Genomic DNA, 11,926 nt, shown 5'->3' on the forward strand with positions numbered 1-11,926 from the left:
GAGAGATATACCATGTTCTTGGATTGGAAGAATCAATATTGTGAAAATGACTATACTACTCAAAGCAAACTACATATTCAACACAATCCGTATCAAATTACCAATGGCATTTTTTATTGAACTAGAACAAAACATCTTAAAATTTCTATAGGGAAACAAAAGACCCTGAATAGCCAAAGCAGTCTTGAGGGAAAAAAACGGAGCTGGAGGATTCAGACTCCCTGACTTCACAGTATACTACAAAGCTACAGTAATCAAGACAATATGGTACTGGCACAAAAACATTAACATAGATCAATAGTACAAGATAGAAAGCCCAGAGATAAGCCCACGTACCTATTGTCAACTAATCTAAGACAAGGGAGGCAAGGATATACAATGGAGAAAAGACAGTCTCTTCAATAAGTGGTGCTGGGAAAACTGGACAAATGCATGTAAATAAATGAAATTAGAGCACTCCCTAACACCATACACAAAAATAAACTCAAAATGGATTAGAGACCTAAATGTAAGGCCAGGCACTATCAAACTCTTAGAAGAAAACATAGGAAGAGCACTCTTTGACATAAATCACAGCAAGATTGTTTTAGATCCACCTCCTACAGTAATGGAAATAAAAACAAAAATAAACAAATGCGACCTAATGAAACTTCAAAGCTTTTGCCCAGCAAAGGAAGCCATAAACAAGACAAAAAGACAACCCTCAGAATGGGAGAAAATATTTGCAAGCTAATCAACGGACAAAGGATTATTCCCCAAAATATATAAACAGCTCATGCATCTCAATATCAAAAAAAACAAACAATTCAATCCAAAAATGGGCAGAAGACCTAAATACACATTTCTCCAAAGAAGAGATACAGATGGCCATGAAGCACATGAAAAGCTGCTCAACGTCACTAATTATTAGAGAAATGCAAATCAAAACTACAATGAGGTATCACCTCACACCAGTCAGAATGGGCATCATCAGAAAATCTACAAACAACAAATGCTGGAGAGGGTGTAGAGAAAAGGGAACCCTCTTGCACTGTTGGTGGGAATGTAAATTGATACACTATGGAGAACAGTATGGATATTCCTTAAAAAACTAAAAACAGAATTACCATATGATCCAGCAATCCCACTAGTGGGCATATACCCAGAGAAAACCATAATTCAAAAAGACACATGCACCCCAATGTTCACTGCAGCACTATTTACAATAGCCAGGTCATGGAAGCAACCTAAATGCCCATCAAAAGACAAATGGATAAAGAATATGTGGTAAATATATTCAATGGAATATTACTCAGCCATAAAATGTAATGAAATTGTGTCATTTGTTGAGACATGGATGGATGTAGAGACTGTCAAACAGAGTGAATAAGTCAGAAAGTGAAAAACAAATATCGTATATTAACACATGTCTGTGGAACCTAGAAAAATGGTAAAGATGAAACGATTTGCCAGGCAGAAGTTGAGACACAGATGTAGAGAACAAACGTATGGACACCAAGGGGGAAAAGCCGCAGGGGGTTAAGGGTGGGGGTGTGATGAATTGGGCAATTGGGATTGACATGTATACACTGATGTGTATAAAATTGATGACTAATAAGAACCTGCTGTTTAAAAAAAGAAATAAAATAAAATTTTAAAATTTAAATAAATAAATAAATATATAAATAAATAAAGTTTGCCATTTCGTGAAAATAACAACAACAAAAAACTTGTTTTTTATGAAGCTTCCAGCCAGAATGCTGATGATGAAATCAACCCTCCCTAATTTAACAGTACTACATATGACTAAAGAAAGCTAAAATCAGCAAAATGATAGGAACTTGTTATGTTATTATTCAAATGTTGTAACCCTCTTCAAATGTGTTTTGTTGGCATCCTTTTTAAATGGTCTTATTTAACTTTGCTACAGGATCTGTCCTCTCCTCTCCTTTCCCAATCCCAGGCTTATTGAGATATAATTGACACATAACATTATGTAAGTTTAAGTTTTACAGCATGATAATTAGATACATATATGTATTGTGAAATGATTATCACAGTAATGTTAGTTAATACGTCCATCACCTCAAATAATTACATTTTTTGGTAATGAGAACATTTAAGAACATCTCTTAGCAATTTACAACTATATAATGCAGTGTTGTTAACTACAATCACCATGCTGAATATTAGATCCCCAGAAATTATTCATCTTTTTACTGGAAGTTTATACCATTTGACCAATATCTCTGCATTTCTCACAACCTCCATCCCCTTGTAAAAATTATTCTATTCTGTTTCTATGAGTTTGAGTTACCTTTTTGTTTTACATTCCACATAATAGTGAGATCCTATGGTATTTATTTTTCACTGTCTGATTTACTTCACTTATCATAATGCCCTCAAGTTCCACCCATGTTATCACAAGTGTCAGGATTTCCCATTTTTATGCCTGAATAATATTCCATATACAGCACATTTCCTTTGTTTATTTATCCATGGATGAACAGTTGTTTCTATGCCTTGTCTACTGTGAATAATCTGCAATGAACATGGGGTGCAAATAACACTTTGAAATGGTAATTTCATTTCCTTGGGATATATACTCAGAAGTGGGATTGCTGAATGATATGACAGGTCTATTTTTAATTTTTTGAGGAATCTCCATACTGCTTTTTATAGTTTTTGTATCAATTTACATTCTCATCAAAAGTTCATTAGGGTTCCCTTTTCTCCACATATTTGCCAACACTTGTTATCTCTTATCATTTTGATAATAGCCATTCTAACACGTTTGAGGTGATATCACATTATGATTTTTATTTGCATTTAATTTTTATTTCCCTGATTATTATGGGAATTGATTATGATTATGATTATATGATTATTATGGATATTGATCATCTTTTCACATACCTGTTGGACATTTGTATGTTTTCTTTGGAAAAATGCCTATTCAGAATCTATGCCCTCTTTTTTTTTTTTTTTTTTTTTTTGTGGTATGTGGGCCTCTCACTGTTGTGGCCGCTCCCGTTGCAGAGCACAGGCTCCGGATGTGCAGGCCCAGTGGCCATGGCTCACAGGCCATGGCTCCACAGCATGTGGGATCTTCCCGGACCGGGGCAAGAACCCGTGTCCCCTGCATTGGCAGGCGGACTCTCAACCACTGCGCCACCAGGGAAGCCCTCTGCTCATTTTTAATTGGATTATTTTAGGGGATTGTTATTTATTAGTAGGAGTTTCTTATATACTCTGGATATTAACCCCATAACAGATATATGATTTGTAAATATTTTCTATTCTGTAGATTGCTTTTAATTTTGTTGATTGTTGCTTTTGCTGTACAGAAACATCTTAGTGTGATGTAGTCCCATTTGTTGATTTTTGCTTTGGTTGCCTATTGGTATAAAATTAAAAGAAAAATCTTAGCCAAAAGCAATATCAAGGAGCTTTTCACCTGAGTTTTCTTTTAGGAATTTTATGGCTTTGGGTCTTACAATTCAGTCTTTAGTCCATTTCAAGCTAATTTTTGTGAGTGGTGCAAGATAGGGTTCCTGTTTCATTCTTTTGCATGTGAATATACAATTTTCCCAATATCATTTATTGAAAACTATCTTTTCCCCATTGAGCTTTTTTTGGATTCCTAGTCAAATATTACTTGACCATATATGCATTGGTTTATTTCTGGACTCTGTTTTCTGCTCTATTGGTGTATGTTTCTGTTTTTATGCCAGCACCATACTGCTTTGATTGCTAATGCATTGTAATGCAGTTTGAAATCACAAAGTATGATGCCTCCAGCTTTGCTCTTCTCTCTAAAGATTGCTTTAGCTCTTTGGTGTCTTTTGAGATTCGATACTAATTTTCATACCATTTTATTCTATTTTTGTGAGAAATGCTATTGGACTTTTGCAGGACTTAAAACAAATCTATAAATGGCTTTGGATGGTATGGACATTTTCACAATATTAATTCTTCTGATCCATGAGTATGGGAAATCTTTCTATTTATTTGTATCTTGTTCAATTCATTTCATAAATGTCTCATATTTTTCAGTGTACAGGCCTGTCACCCCCTTGGTCACATTTATTCTTAAGTATTTTATTGTTTTTGGTGCTATTGTAAGAGGAATTATCTTTCAGATAATACCTTTCAGAAATATCTTTCAGATATTTCATTGTTAGTGTACAGAAAAGCAAATAATTTTGCAAGTTGATTTTGTATACTGCAGCATTACTGAATTTGTTAATTCTAATAATTTTTGGGTGGTATCTTTGTGGTTTTCTATACATAAGATCATGCCATCTGCAAACAGAGACAATTTTGCTACTTTCTTTCTGTTTTTCGTGGCTTTTGTTTCTTTTTTCTTACCTAATGGTTCTGGCTAAGACTTCCCACACTATGTGGAATAGGAGTGGTAAGAGTGGGCACTTTTTTCTTGTTCCTAATTTTAGGGGGAAAGCTTTTAGCTTTTCACCATTATGATGTTAGCCATGGGTTTGCAATTTATGGCCCTTATTATGTTGAGGTATGTTCCTTCTATACCAGTGTTGACAGCTTGTAGCAAGAAAAGATGTTGAATTTTGTCAAATGCCTTTTCTACATCTATTAACAGGATCATACAATTTTTATCCTTTCTATTAATGTGGTGTACCATGTCCATTGATTTGCATATATTGAACTCTTCTTAGATCCCAGGGATAAATCTTACTTTTTCATGGTGTCTGATCTGTTTAATGTGCTGTTGGATTCACTTTGCTACAATTTTGTTGAAAATATTTGCATCTATATTCATCTCTTTACTTAGCCTGTAGTTTTCTTTTTTGTAGTGTCTTTATATGGATTTTGGTATGAGAGTAATGCTGGCCTTATAGAAGGAGTGTTTCCTCCTTTTCAACTTTGTAGAAGTGTTTTAGAATTCTTAATTAGTGCTGTTAATTCTTCTTTAAATATTTGATAGAATTTTGATCCCAGGAGTCTCTTTTTAAAATTTTTATTATTTATATTAGAACATAGTTGATTAATAATGTTGTTAGTTTCAAATGTATGGCAAAGTGATTCAGTTATACATATACATGTATCTAGTCTTTTTCAAATTCTTTTCCCATTTAGGTTATTACAGAATATGTTTCTCTTTGATGGGAAACCCTGATTGCTGTTTCAATATCCTTAGTTGTTATTTGTCCTTTCAGACTTTCTATTTCTTTGTGTTTCACTCTTGGTAGGCTTTATGTTTCTAGGAATTTATCCATTTCTCTTAGGTTATCTAATTTGTTGGCATTTAATTTCTCATAGTAGATTTTATGCTCCCTTGTATTTCTGTGGTGTCAGTTGTAATGTCCCCACTTTCATTTGTAATTTTATTTATTTGAATCTTCTTTTTCTTCTTGATTAGTCCAGCTAAAGATTTATCAATCTGGTGTATCTTTGCAAAAAAGTCTTAGTTTTATTAGTTTTCTTTGTTGTCTTTCTTGTCTTTATTTCACTTATGTGCTAATTTTTATTATTTCCTTCTCTGCTAACTTTCAGTTTGCTCATATTTTTTTCTAATTTCTTGAGGTGTAAAGTTAGGCTGTTTATCTGAGACCTTTCTTTTTTTTATGTAAGCATTTATCACTCTAAACTTCTCTCTTAGAATGGCTTTTTCTGCATCCCATAAGTTTTAGTATGTTGTGTTTTAATTTTCATTTGTCTCTAAATATTTTCTTATTTCTCTTTTGATTCCTTCTTTCACCCACTGTTTGTCAGGAGTATACTGTTTAATTTACATTTATTTTGTGGATTTTTGTGTTTTCCTCCTGTTGTGGACTTCTAATTTTATACTATTATGGTCAGAAAAGATTTTAGATATGCTTTTCATATTGTTAAATTTCTTAAGGCTTCCTTTTTCTTCCAACATATGGTCTATCCTGGAAAATATTCCATGTGTGCTTGAGGAAACTGTGTATTCTGATGCTGTTGGATGAAATGTTCTTTATATGTCTTTTCTGTCATGTCCATTTCCTCCATAGTGTTATTAATTTCTGCTCTTTCTTTATTAATTTTCTGTCTGGATGATCTATCCAATGTTGAAGATGGAGTATTGAAGACCTCTACTATTACTGTAATTCTGTCTTATTCTCACTTACTTCAGTTAATATTTGCTGTAAATATTTAGGCACTCTACTGTAGAGTGCATATGTAATAGTTATATTCTCTTGATGAATTGACCCCTTTATCACTATATACTGAAATTCTTTGTCTCTCCTGACCAATTTTGACTGAAGGTCTATTTTATCTGTTTTAAGTATAGCACTCCTATTGTCTTTGGGTTACCATTTGCATTGAATATCTTTTAACGTCCTTTCACTTTCAATATGCGTCCTTAAAGCTAAAGAGAGTCTCTTGTAGGCAGCATATACTTGGATCTTTGTTTTGCCAAAAGCCTTACTTTCAGTTTCAAGGTTCGTTGGATTTGCTGGCAAAATAACCACTCTACACTCAGCTAAACAAGAATTTTGAGAGAGTTTATTGAATTAGCAAAGACTACAGTATACTAATTAAGAAAATAATGGTGTAACTAACTAAGAAAGAATAGTAAAGACAGAGTTTTATACATCATCAAATTGGAGAAGCACCTACATACAGATCCAAGCAGTGCTGGGAAGTCCCGAATGACAGCAATCTGGAGCCCCAGTTGGGAAGGGTCCCGGGTGGTGCATCCACCCCACAGGTGAGACTTCAGATTGGAGTTCTGGGGGCTTCCGTTTAGAATTCCAGGCCGCAAACTGATATCAGTTTGCATGCAAAAATACAGCTCTGGATTCACTTTAACAATGCTGTTAGTTTCACCATGTGAGTCACAATATTTTATAGACCCCGGGGGACTGGCCAGGTCTCCAGGGCTCAAGAAATTCCAACACCCACTCCCTTTCTTATCGTAAGTGCTGCTTGACTTGCTAGCAGCAATTCTTAGGTGTGCAACCAGGTGCGCAGTCCAGACAAAGTCACAGGTCAGTCAGAGGTCTGTTCCTCCTTCTGAAGCCTGAACAACACTATTTTATTAATTTTAACAACAATCTTGTTTCTTCATAATTCAGCAACTTTTTTGCTTTTTGATTGGGTAATTTAGTCAATTTTGACTTAAGTAATTATTGATAGATGAGGACTTAACTACTGCCATTTTGTTAATTGTTTGCTGATTTTTTTGTTCCTTTCTTCCTCACTGCTATCTTGCTTTTGATTTTTTTTGTAGTAGTATATTTTAATTCATTTCTCTTTAACTTTTGTGTATCTATTACAGTTTTATTTTTGTTTTTGGTTGCCATGAGGCTAACCAAAATCATATTATAGATATAACAGTCTATTTTAAGTTGAAAACAACTTACCTTCAATCTCATACAAAAACTGTACAATTTTACTTCTTTTCCCCTCATGTTTTATACAATTGATGTCACACATTACATTTTTTATATTGGACATCTATTACCAAATTATTGTAGCTATAGTTATTTATAATATTATTGTTTTCAACTTTTATACTAGAAATAACAATGATTTACACATCGCCATTACAGTACTAGGATATTTTGAATTTGACTATATGTTTACTTCTACCAGTCATTTTTATACCTTAATATTGATAATTAGTGTCCTTTCATTCCTACTGGAAGAACTGTCTTTAGTATTTCATGTAAGGCAGATTTAGCAATCCCACACCTGGGACTATAACTGGAGAAAACTATAATTTGAAAAGATACATGCACCCACACCAATGTTCATACCAGCACAATTTACAATATCCAAAACATGGAAGCAACCTATATTTCCATCAACAGATTAATGGATAAAGAATATGCAGTATAGGAGGGCTGGAACAATGGCAGAAGAGTAAGATGCAGAGATCACCTTCCTCCCCACAGATACATCAGAAATACATCTGCACGTGGAACAACTCCTACAGAACACCCACTGAACGCTGGCAGAAGACCTCAGAACTCCCAAAAGGCAAGAAATTCCCCCACATACCTGGGTACGGCAAAAGAAAAAGAATAAACAGAGACAAAAGAATAGGGACGGAACCTGCACCAGTGGGAGGGAGCTGTGAAGGAGGAAACGTTTCCACATACTAGAAGCCCCTTCACGGGCAGAGACTGAGGGTGGTGAAGGGGGGAAGCTTCGGAGCCACGGAGAAGAGCACACACAGCTACAGGGGTGCGGAGGGCAAAGAGGAGAGATTCCCGCACAGAGGATCAGTGCCAACCAGCACTCACCAGCTCAAGAGGCTTGTCTGCTCACCCACTGGGATGGGCGGGTGCTGGGAGCTGAGGCTCAGGCTTCCCTCGGATAGCAGGGAGAGGACTGGTGGCGCGAAAACAGCCTGAAGGGGTTAGTGCACCACGGCTAGCCTGGTGGGAGCCTGGGAAAATGTCTGGACCTGCCGAAGAGGCAAGAGAATTTTTCTTGCCTCTTTGTTTCCTTGTGCGTGAGGAGAGGGGATTAAGAGTGCTGCTTAAAGGAGCTCCAGAGATGGGCATGAGCCGTGGCTATCAGCGTGGACAGCAGAGATGGGCATGAGAGGCTAAGGCCACTGTTGCCACATCCAAGAAGCCTGTGTGTGAGCACAGTCACTCTCCCCACTTCCTCTCCTGGGAGCCTGTGCAGCCCGCCACTGCCAGGGTCCCGTGATCCAGGGACAACTTCCCCAGGAGAACACACGCCATGCCTCAGGCTGGTGCAATGGCATGCCGGCCTCTGCAGGCGCAGGATCACCCCACACTCCATGCCCCTCCCTCACCCTGGTCTGAGTGAGCCAGAGCCCACAAATCAGCTGCTCCTTTAACCCCGTCCTCTCTGAGTGAAGAACAGACGCCCTCAGGCAAACTATATGCAGAGTCAGGGCCAAATCCAAAGCTGCACCCAGGAGCTGTGCGAACAAAGAAGAGAAAAGGAAATTTCTCCCAGCAGACTCAGGAGCAGGGATTAAATCTCCACAATCAACTTGTAGCCTGTATCGGTGGAAAAACTGAATAGACAATGAATCAACCGAAATTGAGGAGGTGAATTTTGAGAGTAAGATATATTATTTTCTCACCTTTTCCGCTTTTTGTAAGTGTGTATGTGTATGCTTTTGTGTGAGATTTCGTCTGTATACCTTTGCTTTCACCATTTGTTCTAGGGTTCTGTCCGTCCTTTTTTTTTTTAACTTAAAAAATTTTTTTTCTTAATAATTAGTTTTTATTTTAATGATTTTGTTATTTTATCTTACTTTATTTTATTTTATCCTCTTTCTTTCTGTCTTTCTTTCTACACTTTCTCCATTTTAATCAGAGCCATGTGGATGAAACACTCTTGGTGCTGCAGCCAGGAATCAGTGCTGTGCCTCTGAGGTGGAAGAGCCAACTTCAGGACACTGGTCCACAAGAGACATCCCAGGTCAACGTAATATATAACGGCAAAAGTCTCCCAGAGATCTCCATCTCAACACCAACACCTAGCTTCACTCAACAACCAGCAAGCTACAGTGCTGGACACCGTATGCCAAACAACTACCAAGACAGGAACACAACCCCACTCATTAGCAGAGAGGCTGCCTAAAATCATAATAAGGGCACAGACACCCCAAAACACACCACCAGACGTGGACCTGCCCTCCAGAAAGACAAGATCCAGCCTCATCCACCAGAACACAGGCTCTAGTCCCCTCCACCAGGAAGCTTAGACAACACACTGAACCAACTTTAGCCACTGGGGACAGACACCAAAAACAACAGGAACGACGAACCTGCAGCCTGCAAAAAGGAGACCCCAAACACAGTAAAATAAGCAAAATGAGAAGACAGAAAAACACACAGCAGGTGAATGAGCAAGGAAAAACCCACCAGACCTAAGAAATGAAGAGGAAATAGGCAGTCTACCTTAAAAAGTATTCAGAATAATGATAGTAAAGATGATCCAAAATCTTGGAAATAGAATACAGTAAATGCAAGAAACATTTACAAGGACCTAGAAGAACTAAAGAGGAAACAAACAACAATGAACAACACAATAAATGAAATTAAAAATACTCTAGATGGGATAAATAGCAGAATAACTGAGGCAGAAGAACGGATAAGTGACCTGGAAGATAAAATAGTGGAAATAACTGCTGCAGAGAAGAATAAAGAAAAAAGATTGGAAAGAACTGAGAACATTCTCAGAGACCTCTGGGACACCATTAAACACACCAACACTCAAATTATAGGGGTCCCAGAACAAGAAGAGAAAAAGAAAGGGACTGAGAAAATATTTGAAGAGATTATAGTTTAAAAATTCCCTAATATGGGAAAGGAAATAGTTATTCAAATCCAGGAAGCACAGGGAGTCACATACAGGAAAAATCCAAGGAGAAACATGCCAAGACACATATTAATCAAACTGTCAAAAATTAAATGCAAAGTAAACACAGTAAAGGCAGAAGGGGAAAACAACAAATAACACACAAGGGAATCCCCATAAGGTTAACAGCTGATCTTTCAGCAGAAACTCTGCAAGCCAGAAGGGAGTGGCACGACATATTTAAAGTGATGAAGGAGAAAAACCTACAACCAAGATTACTCTCCCCAGCAAGACCCTCATTCAGATTTGATGGAGAAATTAAAACTTTTACAGAAAAGGAAAGCTGAAAGAGTTCAGAACCACCAAACCAGCTTTACAACAAATGCTAAAGGAACTTCTCTCGGAAAGAAATCCACGAGGAGGAAATGACCTACAATAACAAACCCAAAACAATTTAAAAAATGGGAATAATAACATACATATTGATAATTACCTTAAATGTAAATGGATTAAATGCTCCCAGCAAAAGACACAGAGTGACTGAATGGATACAAAAAAAAGACATATTATATATATATGCTGTCTACAAGAGACCCACTTCAGACCTAGAGACACATACAGACTGAAAGTGAGGGGATGGAAAAAGATATTCCATGCAAATGGAAAGCAAAAGAAAGCTGGAGTAGCAATTCTCTTATCTGACAAAATAGACTTTAAAATAAAGACTATTACAAGAGCAAAAGAAGGACACTACATAATGATCAAGGGGTCAATCCAAGGAGAAGATATAACAATTGTAAATATTTATGCACCCAACATAGGAGCACCTCAATACATGAGGCAAATACTAACAGCCATAAAAGGGGTGATCGGCAGTTACACATTCATTGTAGGAGACTTTAACACCCCACTTTCACCAATGGAGAGGTCATGCAAAATGAAAATAAATAGGAAACACAATATTTAAATGATACATTAAACAAGATGGACTTAATTGATATTTCTTGGACATTCCATCCAAAAACAACAGAATACACATTTTTCTCAAGTGCTCATGGAACATTCTCCAGGATAGATGATATCTTGGGTTACAAATGAAGCCTTGGTAAATTTAAGAAAATTGATATATTATCAAGTATCTTTTCCGACCACAATGCTATGAGACTAAATATCAATTACGGGAAAAGATCTGTAAACAATAGAAACACATGGAGGCTAAACAATACACTACTTAATAACAAAGTGATCACTGAAGAAATCAAAGAGGAAATCAAAAAATACCTAGAAACTAATGACAGTGGAGGCACGATGACCCACAACTTATGGGATGCAGCAAAGGCAGTTTTAAGAGGGAAGTTTATAGCAATACAATCCTACCTTAAGAAACAGGAAATATCTCGAATAAACAACATAAATTTGCACCTAAAGCAATTAGAGAAAGAAGAACAAAAAACCCCCCAAATTTAGCAGAAGGACATAAATAATAAAGATAAGATCAGAAATAAATGAAAGAGAAATGAAGGAAATGAGTGCAAAATCAATAAAACTAAAAGCTGGTTCCTTGGGAAGATAAACAAAATTGATAAACCATTAACAAGATTCATCAAGAAAAAAAGGCAGAAGACTCAAATCAATAGAATTAGAAATGAAA

Source organism: Physeter macrocephalus, chromosome 21 (assembly GCF_002837175.3).
Source record: "Physeter macrocephalus isolate SW-GA chromosome 21, ASM283717v5, whole genome shotgun sequence".
Taxonomy (NCBI): domain Eukaryota; kingdom Metazoa; phylum Chordata; class Mammalia; order Artiodactyla; family Physeteridae; genus Physeter; species Physeter macrocephalus.